We start from the raw sequence: 20,986 nt of genomic DNA, 5'->3' as shown, positions 1-20,986 counted from the left end.
TTTTTCCAGTTAGGTATAATTAATAATGAAGCCGAACTCTTGATAAACTTATTTTTAAAGTACATTCAACTTTCACGCAAAATGATAGTAGTTAAAATTTTATTGAGTTCAAAGTCCGAATAAAATACGCCAAACTAAATAAGACCATTTATGATGGCGCCTTCGGGCAGTGTGATTACCTAACAATAAGATCTATAAAATTATTTGAGAAAACACGTGAGCCTGGAAGTGGCTCATCTCTGGGCTGTCTTTACCAAAACACTCTATGGTCATCAGGTAATGTCAATAAGTACTTAACTTTTGTTCGCCACTGCACCCGCGTGAAAATCATTTTCCAGAATAAAAATTTTATGGAAGCGTATTAAAAAGGTTAAAGCAGCGTGATAATACCTACAATACATGGTCTATATCTGTTGTAAAATATATTATAATCAATTTATTTGTGCCATTTTGTTCACTACGCCCCGGAGGCTGACAAATATTATTAATTATTGCAAGTAGTACTTTCCCAAAATAACCATAAAGCACTTGGGATTATGTAGTTTCGTATAAGTAAAGGATATTGTACATCGTAATAGAAGGTTTAGAGATTAGCGTGTTCAAATACGAATATACAGGTATTGATTACCTACAGGTTCTGTATCGAAAGGTAATACAACTTGAGATGTGAATTTCTATAAAGCAGTATCAGCGTCATTCTCATTAGGCTTGATTCCGAAAGTGTGTGAGATTATGAATAATATGAAGTTATCAAGTTGCGGTGTTATTATTAGTTTAACGAGTATGTTTGGGTCTCTGACGCCAACTCGCACATTCACGGAGCAGCGGCATGCTTTCCGCAATCACCGACAGCCGACATCACATACCGTCATCGACCAATACTAAAAATAGATGAGGAATATAGCTGCACAACTGGCTTTTGTTGCCGCACTGAAACTATTGACCTATTTCACTTTACTGGAAGTAAGCAATAACTTTCAGTGCAGTGCTCGCGGTTGTAAAACGGAATCTTGTGTACATATAAACTGCAATAAGCGGTGTACATAGTTGTATGTAGTTAGGGACTTATACCATCAATATCAATTTTATAAACTGATGTTATTCAAACAAAATAATTGAATGTTTTGATTGGGTTAGGATTTCAAAAATGTTGAGAAATTAGAACCTAAAATCATTGGAATTACTCACTTATTTTTTTACTTTCCTAATATAATAAATAGTAAATCGCACGTTGTTTAAAACTGATAAATTGCGCATGATTATGAATTAATATTTTATTATTTCTGAAAATAAATGTAACGAAACAGTGAGACACAAAAGAGACAGATGTTATTGTAACAATATTTCGCAAAAGCTATTTCATCGCGCACTATTTATTTTATTTCTATTTATTTTCATAAATAGTCATTTAGTAGAGTTCGGTATGGGAATTAACCAAATTGTTCAACCAGTATCGACGTACAGTATGGGAGAGATGGCCAGTAGACCAGTCGCCGGTTCTTGAGGCCGGCATTGTGTTCAACTTGCAAAATATACATTATTTATATTACAAAATAATTCAAGGTTTCCTACATAAGACTTCCTCTGTCCAAAGCCAGTAAATACCAGGGTAATCTACGGGCGCAACCGCACCACGAACAAATAAATTCAGAAAAGCTGTCAAAATGATAATGTTTTCAAAACTAGAATATGTCGAAATCCCATCCATTGTAAGAAGAGAAAATAATTAAATAAAAAAAACTTTAGACTTGGTCCTTATTGTCGATATATAGCACGTGCTTAATCAAGCTTTGCAGTAAAAGAGTGGGTCGATAAAGCCCTTACTATTATCTTTTTTACCGACTTAAAAAAAACCACTGGACACTGCTACATAAGCAAAAATACAAAGTGTACACTCACATTTCTAAAATAAACTTTGCGACAAAAATTTGTCATCATTCTGCAACAGTCATGGCATGGTAGGGGGTATCGGGGTGCTAGGTCAGGAAACCTCCTCGTGGTGCACCCTGGGCAACGGCGCGTCGATCGAGCTGGTTGGCGCGACGGCCAATATCCTGACAATGGAGTTGGATGGCGGTCGTCGCCCCTTGCGGCGGCCGTCGTCCGATTCGGACGAGGTGGGCCCATCTCGGGCGGCTCCCGGTTCTGTCCGGGGTGTCGACGGGCTCGGTGTGCGCTCATCCCGCCCCGAGCAGGCAGTGGGGGGACTCCCTCTCCCATTGTCGCCGTCGCAGATCGTAATCTGGTGTGGAGGTCTGTGGATATGTCTCGCGCTCCCACTGGACCGAGGGTCTTGGCTTAACCGCCCGGACCGCGAGGAAGAAAACCTCTATAAAAATCACCCCGAATCCCAAGCGGCGGCGCACCGCGAGGGATGCATGGCCGATGGGTAGTTCGGTCCCGAGTGCGACCCCGCCAGAGTACCGGCCGACACTCTGCGCGGGTTACGCTAGGCTTACCCAGGTACAGGGGGCACTGCCTGGGCGGACCGTTATTTCCCCCATACTCGTGGGAATTAGATGGAAACCCAAAAAAAAATAATAAAAAAAAAAGAGTGCACTGTCGAGGTAGAATTGCTCTCCGACCGCGACATCACGTTGGCGACTGGGCGTAACACTGCCTCCACCTCGACTGCCGAGATACGCGGTGGTAGTGGCTCTAAGCCAAAGAAGGCGGTGGCCGCTAGGAGGCGCGCGCCGGCCCGGATCCTGAGCGAGTCCGAGCCGAGCAGTGACTCTTCGCGGCTACCTAGGCGAATAATGCGGCAACCCCGTAAGCCGGCCTCAAAAAGGCCGCGGGGAGTCCGCACGAGTGGCAGTGGCAGCGCAACGGACCCAGTATTGCGCGCCGCTGCCAAAAAATTGTGTGGGGCCTCAGCCTCGGATACGGAGGAGGATGACTCCGTGGCCGGGATTAAAGAGGCTTACCAGTCGGCCCTGAGGGAGGAACGTGTGGCCGAAGCCGCCCGCGCAGTGGAGGAGGAGGCAGCGCTCCAGGAAGTGGGGATCGTGGCGCCCTGCCCGAAAATTGCGGCGCCAAAGTCGGCAAAGGTTCCCACAAAGAACCTCCTCCTTGAGGTGGCGGAGAACATCCGTCACGTCTCACAAGCGTCCCGGAACCTCAAAGGGACGTTTGTGAAGGCTCTCAGGGAGGATGCCGCCAAGCTGCAGGAGCGCGCGGAAGAGCCCTCCTCCGCGGAAACCGCGAGACTGGAGGCCATAATAGCCTCCCTCGAGCGGAAGGTGACGGCACTGGAGGCTGCCTTGGCCACCCAGAACAAAATCCTCGAGGATTTTGTGGCCGGCGACCGCTCCAGGGAGCCGAAGGCGGCCTCTAAGAAAAGGAGGAGGATCGCCTCGAGCGGCATGAGAGACGGATGGAAGCTCTCATGGAGAAAACGCTCGAGGCGATCTCGGCCAAACTCGCCCCAGCGCCCTTCCCACGCTCGTCAGTGGCGTCGGTGGTGTCTGGCCCGTCCTGGCCAGCCGTCGGGGAGAGGAGGAGTCGGGCAGCAGCAACACTCGCGGCTCCGCCCAGATCTGCTGACGTTCCAGCTCCCGCCTCGGCCCCCCGCTCCTGCAGCCACACCTGTGGCCGAGGAGCCTGCCCAACGCCCGCCGCGTCGGCGTATGCGGGGGTCCAGGAGGGAGAGCGGCGACGCCTCTGCCTCAATCCGCTCCGGCCCCCACAACAGTGGAAGAAGGGTGGACAGTGGTGGGTAACCGGGGCGGCAGGGGAAGAGGAACAAGAGGAGGACCGGGCCGAAGCCGAACGCCCCAAATGCCGGCCAGAGGCAGAAGGTGGTGCGCAAGGTTGTGCCCCAGCTTCGTCTTCCGAAGAAGGCTGCCGTCACCCTGACGGTAGCACCGGAGGCGGTAGAACGGGGCACGACCTACGCCCAGGCCCTGCAGGCGGTCAGGGGCAAAGTCGACCTGGCCAGCCTTGGCATCGGGGTCGGCATGAAGGCGCGACGGGTGGCCACCGGTGCCTACCTTTTCGAGGTGCCCGGACCTGAGTCCGAGGCGAAAGCCGACTCCCTCGTCATCAAAATGAGGGGAGGCGCTTTGTGGGTCGGAAGGCGTTCGCGTCTCCCGGCCCGTCATGACGGCAGAGCTGCGCATCTCAGGGCTTGACGAGTCCGTCACCCCTGACGATGTCGCAACGGCTATCGCCAAAATCGGAGAGTGTTCGATCGAGGACCTGAAGGTGGGCCAGGTCAAGATCGAGCACTCGGGTCTGGGCGCCGCGTGGGCCCAGTGCCCGGCAAAGGTGGCGGATAAGGTCGCCAGGGCAGGACGCGTCCTGGTAGGCTTCGTGTCCGCCGGGGTCCGGCTCCTTGAGCCGAGGCCCCAAAGGTGTTACAGGTGCCTTTGCCGGGGGCACGTAGGTGCTAAATGCACCGCAGGGTGGACCGCAGCGGGATCTGCTACCGTTGCGGTCTTGAGGGCTCACAAGGCCAAGGGTTGCTCCGCGGAGCCGCATTGCGCAGTGTGCGCAGCTGCCGGCAAACCCGCGGGGCACAGGGTGGGCGGCAAGGATTGCGTCGCCTCTTCGATCCCTCCCGCAACCGTCGCGGAGGAGGTGCCGAGGTTGTGACGCGTCCGCAACCGTCCCACCCAGTGGAGATGGAGATCGCCCATTAAATCATGGCACAAAAACATTTCCTCCAGGCGAACATCAATCACTGCGCCAGAGCGCAGGACTTGCTTGTTCAGAGCCTGGCGCAGTGGTCAATCCACGTGGCTGTAGTCAGCGAGCCGTATTTCGTTCCCCCCCGGGATGACTGGGCAGGGGACTCCGACGGCTCGGTGGCTGTCATCACCCGGGGTGCCGCCGGCTCCCCGCCCTTCGAAAAAGTAGCGAAGGGTACCGGATGTGTGGCGGTTCTGTTGGGGGTGTGGGTAGTGGGAGCCTACTTCTCCCCCAACAGATCCCTAGCCGAATTTGAGAGTTTTCTCATTCGGCTGGGAACCCTGGTGGTGCAAAGCAGCCAGCCCCGCCCTGTGCTTGTCGCCGGCGACTTCAATGCCAAATCCTTGGCCTGGGGTTCGTCGGTGACGGACGCGCGGGGTAGGGCCCTGGAGGAATGGGCGATCTCCTCAGGACTGGTCGTCCTAAATCGGGGGTCGGAGGACACGTGCGTGCGGCACAACGGGGGTTCGGTGGTGGACATCACGTTCGCCACCCCGGACCTAGCCCGCCGTGTCCAGGGCTGGAGAGTCCTGGTGGAGGAGGAGACGCTGTCCGATCACCGGTACATACGGTTCAGTGTCTCCACTCCCCGGACCAACCAGCCCAGTAACAGTGGAAGTTTGACCTCCCGACGATGGGGCGGCCAGCGTTGGGCCGTTACGCGGCTCAACCGGGAGGCTGTGAAGGAAGCCGCTCTTGTTCAGGCGTGGTTCCCTGTACCGGCAGGGCCGGTGCGGGTCGAAGAGGAGGCGGAGTGGTTCGGGGGGGCAATGTCGCAAATCTGCGACGCGGCCATGCCCCGGGCCCGATGCCTCCCTCCGAAGCGACAGGTGTACTGGTGGTCGGCGGAGCTCACCCAGTTACGCGCGTCCTGCATGGCTGCGCGCCGTCGACTCGCCAGACACCGCCGCCGTCATTCCCGTCCACCCGGCGATGATGAACAGGAGCGGCTGCTTCACGGCCTACACAAGACGGCCAAGAGAGCGCTGCGGGTGGCCATTGCGCAAGCAAAGGCCGCGGCACGTGAGGAGTCTCGGAGAACTCTCGACAGCGACCCGTGGGGACGCCCGTACCGCATGGCGTTGAGCAAGCTCCGCCCGTGGGCGCCCCGCTGACGCAGAGTCTCCGAGCCGATCTGGTGACGGACGTTGTCGCGGCGTTATTTCCGGCCACCCAGGAGGCCATTCCTCCACCGATGGCGCCACGTCCATCGGCGCCATCGTTGTCGATTCCGGCAGAGGATATCCCGGAGGTTTCGCCTGGAGAGCTCCAGGTGGCAGTGTCTCGGTTGCGGAGCAAAACTCGGCTCCGGGGCTCGACGGTGTACCCGGACGTGTCTGGGTCCTCGCTGTCGAGTCACTGGGTACGAGGCTCCGTAGCCTTTTCTCCGCGTGCTTTGAGCAGGGCACTTTCCCGTCGCGGTGGAAGACGGGGAAGCTTGTCCTGCTCAAGAAAGAAGGGAGACCCGCAGAGTCGCCATCGGCCTACCGACCGATCGTGTTGCTCGACGAGGTGTGCAAACTGTTCGAGCGTGTGGTACACGCTCGCCTCGTCGGGCATCTCGAGCGGATCGGCCCGGATCTGGCCGCTTGCCAGTACGGGTTTAGGCGCGGCCGATCCACGATTCACGCGATTCTGCGGGTGAAAGCACTGGCGGAGGATGCAGTCGCTCGGGGTAGGGTCGTGCTGGCGGTGTCCTTGGATATCGCCAACGCGTTTAACACCATGCCCTGGGCCTGCATCAACGAGGCACTGCGGTATCACGAGGTGCCACCTTATCTCCGGCGTCTGGTGCGCTCGTACTTGTCAGACAGGTACGTGGTGTATCCGGGCGCTGACGGGTGGCACCGTAGAGCGATGTCGTGCGGTGTCCCGCAGGGCTCGGTCCTCGGGCCGCTCCTGTGGAACATCGGCTACGACTGGGTGCTCCGTGGTACCAACCTTCAAGGCGTCGCCGTCGTCTGCTATGCGGACGACACGCTCGTGACGGCGACGGCCAGGACCTTTCAGAGGGCGTCCCTGCTCGCCTCATTCGGTACCGAATTGGTGGTGCGCAGGATTCGGCGACTGGGTCTCGCGGTGGCTCTCCACAAGACCGAGGCCCTTGCCTTCCATGGGCCTCGGAGTAGGCCGCCCATCGAGGCCTACATCTCTGTGGAGGGCGTGCGGATACCCGTCGGCTCAAAGATGAAGTATCTCGGTCTTCATCTGGACAGCCGATGGGACTTCCGCGCGCACTTTGAGGCTCTCTCGCCGAAAGTTGGTACGGACGGCCGGTGCTCTCGGCCGTCTGCTACCAAACGTCGAAGGTCCTGGCAATCCCTGCCGGAATCTGTACGCTGGAGTCGTGCGGTCTATGGCCCTATATGGTTCTCCCGTATGGGCCAATTCCTGAACGACCGCTGCGTCAGGCTGCTGCGAAGACCGCAGCGCATGGTGGCGCAGCGTATCGTCAGGGGCTACCGCACGATCTCACACGAAGCGGCTTGCGTATTGGCGGGCACTCTGCCCTGGGATCTCGACGCGCGGGCTCTCTTCTGTCTTCTGGTGGCGGGAAGAGAGCTTGCGCCGAGGACAGAGGCTAGCCCCCCAAGAGGTCGAGACCACTCTGGTCTCCCTCCGCAACGCCGCTGTGGAGGAATGGCAGCTCAAGCTGGAGAGCCCGAGTGCGGGCTTGAGGACCGTCGCGGCAGTGCGACCCGTCCTTCGTCAGTGGTTGGACAGGCGCCACGGTGCGCCGACATTCCGGCTGACGCAGGTGCTCACCGGGCACGGGTGCTTCGGTGCATACCTGTGTCGCATAGCCGGGAAGGAGGAGTCCGCCGTGTGCCACCACTGTGGCAACTGCCGCGAGGACACGGCCCAACACACTCTCGAGGAGTGCCCAGCCTGGACGGAAGAGCGCAGCGCTCTCTTGGCCGTCATCGGAAGCGACCTCTCGTTGCCGACCGTGGTCGCCGCCATGGTCCGCAGTCGGAGGTCGTGGCGAGCTATGGCCTCCTTCTGCGAGCGTGCCATGTCGCAGAAGGAGGCCGCGGAGCGGGATAGGAGCAGACCGATCCCGCCCGCCGCCGCCAGAGGAGGAGAAGGAGGCGTCGGGGCGACGGTGTCTAACCCGTCGCCCTGCGCCTCGTGGGCAACCGGGGCCGCCGCTCCTACCATCCATTAAGGCGGCCCACGGGGTGGGCGACAGCGTGAAGGGCTAGGCCTCACGTTGTCGCCGTCGCCACAGCGACGCTCGGCGTGCGGGGAACGGACCTTTCCCCGCCGAGTCGGGCCGCGAAAGCGGCACTGCGCAGGGCGGTTCCGGCGCAATCCATGCGTTCTGCTCAGGTTTTCCCGGAGCCGTCCCTAATGCGCCGATGATGGCCCACGCGGGGTTTTTTAGTCGGTATTCCGGTGCGCTAAGTCTGGTAGGGACCCACCCAGCGATCGCCCATCACATCTCGGGCGACTCCTAGCATCGCTGGGTGGAAGGCGCTGGTGAGCCCGACACTCCCCCGCCTCTTCGGAGGTGGGGGGTCCGTAAATGGATTTTCCCCGCGACACAAAAAAAAAAAAAAAAAAAAAGGGGGTATCACAAAAGTGTAACAAAATCTTTCATTTTTGCTAAAAGGAACTAAGCTTTTGGCCGTCTTGCCATAAGATCTGTTAAGAGCTATATTTCAGACATTTGCATTTCTTAAAATGGTAAAATAAATAAAAATGTTATAGCACTCACTGTAACGATGGAATATACAGGGTCATTTTGACATTTCATTATTAAATTTAATCACATAATATTCGTCTTTACCTCAGCTGACATTTTGCAAAAAATCATCCATAAATAACAAATGTTTTCGCCGAAAATCCCGGTTTTAGATAAAAAAAAATTTTTTTATAATTTTGTAGTTTATTGTTTATTTATTTAGTAGTGTATTTCTGACAGAAAGTTAATGTTGCTGCTTCATCAAAATCTCATCGTGTAGTGAGAAGAAATGGCTTGAGGGCATGTCAAATTAAAATTACTTTTTCTTCGTATATACCTAGTCTTGCCATAAATATTGTAATAAAGAAAAAAGAAAATTGTTAACTGCAAATAACATTTATTACTTTTACAGTGTGTCAGTTTAATACATAAATATAAAACAATTAAAAATATAAAAAGCTTATTCGAAGTGGTCTCCATTGGCTGCAATACAGTCCTTTAAACGATGAGGCCAGTTATCAATAGAAGCACGCACTCTTTCCATGGGAAAATTCTTCACTGCCAATCGTATAGATTGTTTTAGGGACTCCAAATTATCATGGCGTTTAGAGCAAGCTGTACTCTCTAAAACTGACCACAAATCATAATCCAGCGGATTAAGATCGGGACTAGACGACGGCCAGTCTTCAGCTCTGATGAAGTCCGAAACGTTCGATTCCAACCAAGACTGCGTGGACCGAGCTTTATGACCCGGCGCCGAGTCTTGCTGGAAGGACCATACTTGGTTATTGAACATGGTGATGTTAAGGGGCTTAACTACCTTCTCAAGAATGGTATCTTGATACACTTGTGCCGATGTTTTGATACCTTTTCACAAAAATATGGCTCAGTCACTCCTTCATAGCTAACACCCCACCAAACCATCACTGAAGTCGGATAATGTCCACGTTGCACTCTGTCGACTAATTGGGAAGCTTCCTTAGAGCTTTGAGCATAAATACGGTCATTTTGTTTGTTAAAATGTTGCTCAATTGTAAAATTTTCTCATCCGTAAACAAAATTTTTTCTGTGACCTCCCTTTGCGTACCGCTTCAGTAGTTGTTTCGATTTTACCACCCTATTCTTCTTTAAATTATCAGTTAAGAAATGGCCAGTGCGTCTCTTATAGGCTGCAAGTCCTAAGTCATCTTTTAAAATACGCGACATGGTTCTAGGTGCTATCTTCATTTCCCGAGATAAAATCTTTTGCTTTCGGACAGGATTTCTTCGAATTCTTTCCCTTACTGCTTTGACCACCTTTTTCGTACGAACACTACGTGGACGGCCAGATCTTTTCTGTCACAAACAGAGGAGGTCTCATTGTACCTATTAATAGCCCGGTACACAAACATTTTACTAATACCAAGTGTATGGAGAGTTTTAAAAATTGCATTTGGCTCCATACCTACTTTGTGTAATGCTATCACAGCGATTCGGTTCTCTTTATCACCCCACACCATTTTAATATCGCAAAATATTTTACAATGTATTGGCGCCAAAATGAGAAAACACAATGAACAATCGTATAAAAATGACAGATTCGAAATTCAAATGTAATATTTTTTTATAATTAAGTGTAACAGTATTTATGGCCAGACTAAGTATTTTGTTCGAAACTCTAACATTTTTATTTTACATTTATAGTTAGAATAATTTAGAAGAAAGAGAGAAAGAAAGAATAATTTATTATACTTATGGTTAGGTATTGGTATCAGGAAGAGAAGTATTGAGTTTCATTTATTAACGAAATATTAAAATCCATAGACTTTTGTAAAGCGTCCGTATTATTAGACGATTAATAAATAATTATTAATTCGTGAATTTATTTTGACATCATTTTCTACCCTTCTATTGGCTTGCGGTTTAGATTGTGTTGCTCTTTTTTGTCAAAATTATATGTAATAACACTATACACGACACCGATAACGAGGACACGTAAAAATTGAGGAACATAGGCATACTTCCTCTTGGGTTCAACGTTCTGTACTGGCCTACGTCACAACGATAAAAGAGCGACTCATGAATGAGCCCGTACATTGACAGGGCGATTCACCCCGGAATAAAATAACCAAACGTTGACCGACAGAACCACACAGCAATATAATGTAGTAAACTTTTATATGACATAATACACGTTAATTACATCGTCTTCACATATTATTATAAACAATACTTGTAACGCATGTTTATTTGTATATAAGTTATTTACTTATTATTTACTATTAAATATATTAGTTAGCTACAATATGTTTGCAATCACAGTTCCTTAATTTTGTTAATGATTTATTAAGTATTTAACTGAAAACCACATAGCTAGGTGTGATTATGTGTGGACTAAAGATGTGTAAGATTTCATTCAGTACTTATTGAGCGATTAATAATTATATCTATTTCTCGTATGCTTTAATTGAAAGTTTGTAGTGTGCAGTTCCAACCATTTTGGTTATTGTTTTACTGCTGAAAAGGGTAGAAATATAAAGTAGGTAGTGTTACGGGTTGACCCTGAGGATGTCAAGTCCAGTAGAGGTACATACGTAGGTACCTAATTACAACGTAATGCATTATATATTTTGCAGCTCATGTGTTACTCCTTTCAACGCACTGTTTACTGGCATATGTGGCTAAATGACTCGTCTAGTCATTTAGCTGTTAAAAATAAAGTGATGACATAAAATTTATTTTATGGGCATAATGCTTTAAAGTATAAATATGTGTTAAATGAGTGAATAGATAAGTTATCATTATTTTACAAAGAAAACGCGTGTATCGTGCATGTATGTAGAATTTTATAACCAGCTTATCAGAACCCAATAACAAATCGTGGGAGTTATAATTATTTCGGCAATAATTGCAAAAATGTGTTATGTACCTAACGACAAGTTGATAGCAGTTTCCTGCTGTGTTGATAAATGAAGCCGCTGTTTGTGTCGCGACCTCGTTTCAGAGAGCTTTGTCAATGGGAGCTGATTTTGACCTAATTTATGGCCGTCTGATAGAAGGCGTTGTTCTAAATAATGCATACCAAAATGACGATGACTTATTTCCCGCGCTTCGCAGAACTGCGTAACGCAAACGGGATACGGAAATATGAATTTACTGATATCATTCGTGTTATCATAATAAAATTATTGAATGTAGCAATCCGATATTTGAAAAACAGTTACTATTTAAATATATTTATCGAGTCTCTAAAACAATCAATTAGCACAAAAGACTATTAAATACTTTATTTTGCGAATGTTCCATAACATACGTATTTACAAAAAAATAATAAAATATATGGGTCAGATAATTAAAATTGGATTTTTCTTATATCAATCGCCATTCATCCGTTATATTATCTATGGGTCATGATCTTTAAAATAAACGTAATTAGTTTAATTATTTTTTTTAGATAAGATATTTTTTAATAAACTTCATTACCTCTGCAATAATTATTCAATTAAATCGATAATTTCATACAACCGAAGAAAGTATTGATCTTGTGTCAAATTATAACGTTTAAACAATATACATTTTTAAAAATAAACGCAGTGACATTAATTTAAATTATAGATAATAACAAGAAACGTTTTTAATAATTCTTCTGAAGCCATTTTTAGGTCATGAGGCTACAAGATGATAACGGAGTGTTGTTGCCAGATGATACTATGTACCAAATAAAAACTTAAAGATAATACGAAGTGCAAAGGTTACCGTAACACCAGATTAAAGCACAATAATTATAAATTATGAAAAAAATATTAAGCAACGATTATGCGACTGTATACATCGTGGAAAGTTTGTTATGCACAAAACATGCTAAAGTATAGTACAAAATGCGTTACAAAATGAATTATTACGTATATTATGCAATTAAGACTTAATCAAGACCCAGTCAGGGCATATGAATGTAGGGTTCCGTTGCCAGAAATTCTGGAGATAAAATGAGGTTTATTAAATTGGCAATATAAATTTTGAACTGATCGACGTCATCTAATATTATGGTTTTTTACGATAAGTCAAGTGCCTAACCATTCATGATTATGAAAACGCATTTTAATCGATAAATTATCGATAGAAATCAATAACTATTATGTAGTCGTATTTCAAAATTAAGTATAATATTGACAAGCTATTTCAAAGCCCTTATATCATAATGTTTTTAAATCGAATATTCAACGATATCCTACTGGATGGGGTCTGTAGACATTGTATTTTCATTACCATAGTTATAATAGATATAATTATTCATACCTGTACAGTATATGAATGTCATGAATAGTATGAATAACAATATAAAACAGCTCTTATAGCATGTCTGTAAAACACGGACGAATGAACTTGCGAATCTTCTTTGTTTTGACTTTGCCAACGGAAGCAACAGAAAGACTTGAGTTAATAAATAGCCTTATTGTAATTAAAAAAAATGAGGAGGTAACCGGGTTTTATTTTGGAATATTGTAAAATGAGAATTTCACCAATAAAATTTTTGACTGTAAAAATATATTAGCCTCAAAATTATACACTAGCCCATTGCTGGAACGGATGTAAACGACCAGGTGGATTATCTGTTAATAAATATTCTCCGCATAATTTAAACTAAACACATCGCTACATTATTTGATTGCTTGTCAACTTTAAAGAAAAGAAGTAGGGATTGGAGAGGGGAATGTCTTAGGCCTCCGACGTTTCCGATTGCACGCAATAGCAAAGCTACCGCATAGCATCGATTTTCTTTGAGAGACTGGCCTACATGATACATAGTATCGGATTTACAATAACATAAAATTAATATGATTATAAATATAAGTTCACATTAACTATCGGTTATAATATAAACTTGATAATATCAATTTTGTGTCTCATTTTTTTATTTAATCTTGGAATAAGGTCAAAGATTGAATCGCATGCGGTACAATTATTGAACATTTAATTGAAGAGTATTACTAACAAAGCAATGACATCAGTATTTTATATAAGATAGCCTCTGTAGCTAAGTATTTATCATCAAAGTTTTAATAAGCGATATGTTTTTCAAGTAGGTACTCCACTGGATTGTAAGGTCATTTGATTATTCTATATTAAGTTGCCACTTGTTTTTTGTTACGATAACAGTAACCAGGAATTCATAAAATATAATTCTAATAATAAAATATAACATAAAAACTTCAGAACGGATTTTAATGAAATTTGACACCTAGAATCCTGATAGTTCTCTCCTGCATATACTTTTTCCCAGAACAGTGGAGTTTTTATACAAACAACGACATTTTGTCCGGGCGAAGCTACCAGACACACCTAGTAATGTATAATAATAAACGCATAAGTTTATTCAGACGATTCATGCGTAAATAACATCAGAAAAATAGTTTAAAAATGCACAAACATAGCCCGAAATCAATCTATAGACTATTATTTATAAATGTCAAATGTATAGTAGGGTTTTATTTCAGAAAATTACTTGCATTCGCACAGAGTTTCAAGGAAAAAGTTTAAGTATACAATAATTATTTTAAACGGGAATAATTTTCCATAAATACGAATTATGTATATTTATTGCACTATTCATGTATATCTATTATACCATGTCAAATCTATATAATATACCTAGTCTTGCCATAAATATTGTAATAAAGAAAAAAGAAAATTGTTAACTGCAAATAACATTTATTACTTTTACAGTGTGTCAGTTTAATACATAAATATAAAACAATTAAAAATATAAAAAGCTTATTCGAAGTGGTCTCCATTGGCTGCAATACAGTCCTTTAAACGATGAGGCCAGTTATCAATAGAAGCACGCACTCTTTCCATGGGAAAATTCTTCACTGCCAATCGTATAGATTGTTTTAGGGACTCCAAATTATCATGGCGTTTAGAGCAAGCTGTACTCTCTAAAACTGACCACAAATCATAATCCAGCGGATTAAGATCGGGACTAGACGACGGCCAGTCTTCAGCTCTGATGAAGTCCGAAACGTTCGATTCCAACCAAGACTGCGTGGACCGAGCTTTATGACCCGGCGCCGAGTCTTGCTGGAAGGACCATACTTGGTTATTGAACATGGTGATGTTAAGGGGCTTAACTACCTTCTCAAGAATGGTATCTTGATACACTTGTGCCGATGTTTTGATACCTTTTTCACAAAAATATGGCTCAGTCACTCCTTCATAGCTAACACCCCACCAAACCATCACTGAAGTCGGATAATGTCCACGTTGCACTCTGTCGACTAATTGGGAAGCTTCCTTAGAGCTTTGAGCATAAATACGGTCATTTTGTTTGTTAAAATGTTGCTCAATTGTAAAAATTTTCTCATCCGTAAACAAAATTTTTCTGTGACCTCCCTTTGCGTACCGCTTCAGTAGTTGTTTCGATTTTACCACCCTATTCTTCTTTAAATTATCAGTTAAGAAATGGCCAGTGCGTCTCTTATAGGCTGCAAGTCCTAAGTCATCTTTTAAAATACGCGACATGGTTCTAGGTGCTATCTTCATTTCCCGAGATAAAATCTTTTGCTTTCGGACAGGATTTCTTCGAATTCTTTCCCTTACTGCTTTGACCACCTTTTTCGTACGAACACTACGTGGACGGCCAGATCTTTTCTGTCACAAACAGAGGAGGTCTCATTGTACCTATTAATAGCCCGGTACACAAACATTTTACTAATACCAAGTGTATGGAGAGTTTTAAAAATTGCATTTGGCTCCATACCTACTTTGTGTAATGCTATCACAGCGATTCGGTTCTCTTTATCACCCCACACCATTTTAATATCGCAAAATATTTTACAATGTATTGGCGCCAAAATGAGAAAACACAATGAACAATCGTATAAAAATGACAGATTCGAAATTCAAATGTAATATTTTTTTATAATTAAGTGTAACAGTATTTATGGCCAGACTAAGTATAAAAATGCGTCTCTATTTCCTTAGTCATGCCATAACTTTAGAACGACTAAACCGATATCATTCATATTTTTTTTAAGTTTTCCCGTACCTTGTATAAGCTCCTTACGGAAAAAATAATTAAGAAGATTGCGCAGAAAATTGGAAAATTTAAAAAATCTTAACAAAGTTTTAAACTTCTTGCGATTGATAGTTTGGGTATTGATAAAAAAGGAATTCAATAAAAAGCTGTCTTTTTTATGATTTTGATAAATAAATAAATTATATATATAATTCTCTTGTACATGTCACTGAACTCCTAAGCTCTTGGACCGATGTTAATGAAATATTTGTGTGTTTTCGCGTGGTTGCCTGGATAATTTTGATTCATAATTGGACCCGGTAGGTGACGCTGTACTTTTGTGCTATGATTTAAGCTCCTCTTTAGGGCAGGACGTCTGTCGGGCCCCAAGTATTAAATATTTTTCACTACTCTCATGATACGCTTAAATATTTTAGTTCTATTTTCTAATTTCCTTTAACTATACCAAGTAAAATTTTAACTTTTTAGTTATTTTTTCATGGGTGTCGGAATTCATATTATACAAGCTTTTGAATAAAATTGTACCTTATTAATTAAAGTGTCTCTTCAACAATAAGTCTGAAGTGAGTTGACTGTCCTAGAACTTAGTTACTAAATAGTATTAGGTGGTATTTAGTATAGAGAATTTATCCGTGTTCCATGAAGTTAAAAATAGATGTGATACACCTGAGCATTGATTATTAAATAATTTGACTATTCGAAAGTCGAAGCTGGTGGTAGCTGGTGAGATGTCCATTAGAGTTTAAATTTTAGAGGACTTACGAAGATTAAATAAATATCCTATAATAATTACCTATATTATAATTAAAACTGTTCAGGGCCTTTTTCATAACCATTGAGTAAATGCTTTTCGTCACATAAATATATACGCGGACTAAATATAAAAGTTAGACTGTAGTCTATGCTACCAGATAAGTGGTAGGTAATAAAATAAGTATTATTTACATTGGCTCTTTAATATAAAACTGACAAATAAAATTTACTTAAAACTTGCGAAAAAGGGCCTTAGACTTTGCAGTTGATAATTGTTTTGTCCGATTATCTTACTTTTGTTATGTATTAAAACGTGAATTTGTAATAATGTTGGGATATTTGATGGAGTAAACACATAATGTGGAAACTGCTGAATGTATTTGAATGAAACTTGGTATAGAGATAGATATATTTATTCATGTGTGTAGTGGGCGTTATATGTTGGGTACGGTTGTTGTCGCGTACAGGGCCACGAATAACACCTAGTAATTAATGAAATGATAGGTGTAAATATAAATAACAATTACAATGAAAACAGTGTGCTCAAAAATATTTGAATTAGCACACTTTTAAGTCGAAGTTATAACTTTAAGTCCTATTTGTATAATGTAATGTTTTCAAAGGAAAAATACAATGCAAACACCACTTCCTTATTTATGTTTTAATAATTTTACTGTGATAGAGCACTTGGAGACATATTTTTGAATGGGAGTTAGGCCGGGATTATCCCCGGGACTATCAAGTTATCCCTATATCCCTATGATGCCCTGTGCTAGAAGAAAATCCACCATTTCGTTTGTTGCTATAAGCAACAAAACGACAATAACTATCCGCCTTCAGGAGCGGCATAGTGATAGGCTGAGTCTCTAATACTAATTTAATACACTATCCTGGCCTAAAAATCGAAGTTGCGCAAGTGATATAAAACCTAAATTGTGTCATTGATTGCCTTCTTGGCGTAGTTGTATTGCGTTCGTGATACGACAGTGCCCTGAGGATATACGACATCTCTACTCACTTTCAGCTTAGAGTGAATTTGTGCCTTACATAATGATAGGCTCGCTCCCTGTCACATTGTGGGAAGGAACACATTTGGCGAAAAGTGCATGCCCTGGACGCACCTCTGCCTACCTCTTTGGGAATAAGAATGATGTTTGTGTATAAATCTTGTCCTTATTTATTTGATTAAATATTATTAATTCATATGGATAATAAAAATATTTTTAGATACAAAATTATATTTTTCAGCATAATTATGATAAAAAATGTATCAATGGTATAGATATGAAAGTGCTGAAAACGTATGTAAAATTTAGTTTACAATTTTATTACTTTATCGAAATCATATGCACACAAATTCTATTTCAAAAAATATATAGTCTTAACAATAATATAATCATATATATTTTTAGGCGGCTTAGGTATGACATATTGACATACTCAAACTGCCTATGCCTGCTCCGACGTCGTGTGTCGAGTCGGCCACTTCCTTGCAACATGGTTGAGGATACCGATCGGCGTCATACTTGTGAATAGGTGCTGCTTATTGGAACTGGTCTGCCCATTTACTGCCACTTATTATGTATAAGTAGTAATGGTATTTTAGAAATTTATAAATCATAGCTTTTGCCCGCGGCTCCGCCCGCGTTATAAAGTTTTTCGGGCTAAAGTATTCCATTATAAAAGTCACGCTATATATTTTCCCGGGAGTCTATGTTCTTCCCAGGGTCTCAAACTGTCTCTATACCATATTTCATCTTAATACGTTGGATAGTTTTTGAGTTTAACACGTTCAGGCAAACAGATGCTACGGGGGACTTTGTTTTATAATATATTTTTGTATAACTATTTAAGAAGAACAATCCCGTCATACATCATTGTTGCATAACTTTAACCGTTTACGCAGCGCACGCAACGGAAGCTCTCAAAACTAATAAATTGTCCCCGTTTTTGCAACATGTTTCATTACTGCTCCGCTCCTATTGGTCATAGCGTGATGATATATAACTTAGAGCACTCCACGAACAACAACTAGAATCCGAAAAGTATTTTAATTTCAATGTCTAACATTCGCGTAAACATAAGAAACCTTTATTATTTACTATCTAAGATTACCAGTAGACGATGCACAGTAACAAAACAAACAAAAAATATATATAACATTTTCTAAATTCTGTGCTAATTTGACAACCACACCTTTGAACTAATTCTGAAAATAAGCAACACTAGAAATTCTTGCTCGCACCTCTCCGGTGGAAACAGCTTTCCTAACTGGTGCTAGAGTAAAAATTTATTAAATCTAAATATTAAACATTATTTTATATATTTTATGGATTTAAAATAAATTATTTCATATCATTTTATTAAGTATTAATGAATTGATAATGTTTTATCATATTTTCTGCGGAAATGTGCCACAAGGTATCAGTGCATCACATTTATTTTTAAAATTAAAAAACATGATAATATTTTGCTACATACATACTTGCAAACTGTAAACACTAGGTACATATATAAGGCCAATAACTTTATAAGATGTATAATATATGAGTTCTTAGGTTCTATTTCCAAATGAGCAATTAAAGTAAATAAAAAAATGACAGTCATTTATTGTGAAGTAGATACTAAGTTTTAGTGTGGAATGTTTTAGCCCTTTTCCGGTATGAACGCTATGGTTTTACTTTTTCTAGATAAAAAGTAACACGTATCCAGTGTGAATTTAACTTTTCACTCAAATCCGTTCATCGGTTTCGGCTTTTTCTTCTATCAAATATCCTAGCATCTAAGCAAACAATCATTACGAACTTTTTATATAATACTGGCTTTTGCTCACGAATTCAACCGTTTCTTTATTTTCCGGGGATAGAAAAGGACCTATATTTTTTTTTATTTAGTTCAATGTTTCAGCTTTGAAAGCTTAGCCGACAAACACAGTGACTTTTCTATTTATAAGTATGGTATAGTAAGTGTACGGTTGTAACAACATAAGAATGGAAAGGATTTTTTGTCATACTTTTTTTCGATATAGGGATTATAAGTTGCGCTTTCTATATTTAATCTGTAGATGAAACTAACTGCAACTGAATTTCCAACCCATATGTAAGCCTAATGTAGTCATATATTTCAGAAATAGTTAGCGTGGATTTCGTTAGTTTCATAGAAGAAAGTTGACGACCCAAGCAGAACACGATCACTAAACTGATTCTTATAGTAACGAACTATATAGGTATCAATTTAAGAAAAAGATGATGAAAGGAATTACATTAAAAATGCCGAGAACAAAGCAGATCTTTATTTACCAACACATTGATCTGAACAAGTGCATAAAACGCACAGATATAAAAATACCGTAGTCAATTAATTATATTATCTATAAATCAAGATTCGAATTCTACGATAGTATTATATTTTACTATAAGAGATTTGTATCTAATTATAAATATCATAATAATATTCTTGAGATTAGTGTGAAAAGTAAAAATCAAGATTTGGCAATAAATTAATCTTATGAAAGGTGTTAAAGTCGATATTTAACTATTTATTTTTAAAGGCTTTTTTGAAACACTCATTCATCTGCGATTTTTTTATATCCGAATAAGCAGACAAATAAGCGACCCGCCTTATTGTAAGTGCTTATACCTGCTCATGGACTTAGCAAGTCCAAAGGTGACAAGACGCGGCACACGCAGAATTTTTATTCTCGTTTAAAAATAAAAGCGGTTATAGTAGTGAATGCCTACATCCGATTCTGGCATGTTTCCCAATCATAATAATATCAATGGACACCACTGTGGTATCGCATGGTGTGATAGTAAAATAATGCCGATGGCATCAGGATCATGATCAATTTCTCAAAATACTTGCCACGGAAGAGGCTATAGAACATAAAAAGACTGAAGGTCTTACCGCAATGGTGAAATCTATAAGATGTCCGTGACATTGAAGTCAATGATATGAATTGCGCGCCTTCAGGGACACATGACTTAAGTCAATTAAGCATTTAGGGTTTCGTACCCAGATGTTATAATATTGCCCAACGTAAGGCTTTGTGTTTTATAGAGTTTACAACTATAGCCCGTGAAATATTGTTTGTTTCCGCTCTAAGTTTTTAACTTCCTACTAACCGATTTAGCTTTATCGTTCAAATGACCTCTAAACTGCACTTCCCTCAAAGTTTCGATGTTAAGGATCCATTTTAATCGATTATATGAGGAGCAACTCGAGAGAATCGATCTGTGGCGCTATGATGAATTAATCCGTCGAGACTACTCTCCTCATGGATATACAAGAACGGCAAATCATTCGTATGGCTGTTGCACCTAGTTTGCAGGACCTAGTTCTTAAGTAACGAATGCCTTAATATATATGATGTCGATAAACCACTTAATCAGAGGTTATTGATTTCAAATTGGATAATAGCGTACCCACAATACGTCGTATCGAATGGGGGAGTCTATTCTATATCTTATATTGTAAACTACGTTTTTAAACATGGGGCGGCAAACAAACAAGTGAGTCTATTTGATCGTTAGCGATCTGTATCGTTTGTAAACGTAATTTCGGATAATTAATACATGCATCGCATTTAGAGGTCAAAATAAAGAGTAAAGAAGGGAGAGACGTATTTGGCTCTACTGAAATAAAACTCATCATACTAAAATCCACACTTCTCTGTTACCTCATGTTAGTTTTCTTTGAGACAGACACTACCACCGTCTGTCAGGCCCTTCCATGCGTAGAAAAATTATACTATGTATTATTTGTGTTAAGTGTGTGACTCTACCATTTTGATAAGACAGTCTTATATTGTTTTCAGATTGTTGAAGACTCAAAGACTT

General features: G+C 42.6%; 1 protein-coding gene across 1 annotated transcript in view; it reads right to left on the bottom strand.

The window, feature by feature from the left end:
* The window catches only part of LOC115446006 (collagen alpha-1(IV) chain), a 50,913-nt gene that overhangs the window by 28,944 nt on the left and 983 nt on the right, over positions 1–20,986 (bottom strand). The gene's annotated exons all lie outside the window — the stretch shown is intronic.

Source organism: Manduca sexta, chromosome 23, assembly GCF_014839805.1.
Source record: "Manduca sexta isolate Smith_Timp_Sample1 chromosome 23, JHU_Msex_v1.0, whole genome shotgun sequence".
Classification (NCBI taxonomy): Eukaryota; Metazoa; Arthropoda; class Insecta; order Lepidoptera; family Sphingidae; genus Manduca; species Manduca sexta.
The sequence above is the reverse complement of the archived record's forward strand: the minus strand, read 5'-3'. Positions and strand labels throughout refer to the sequence as shown.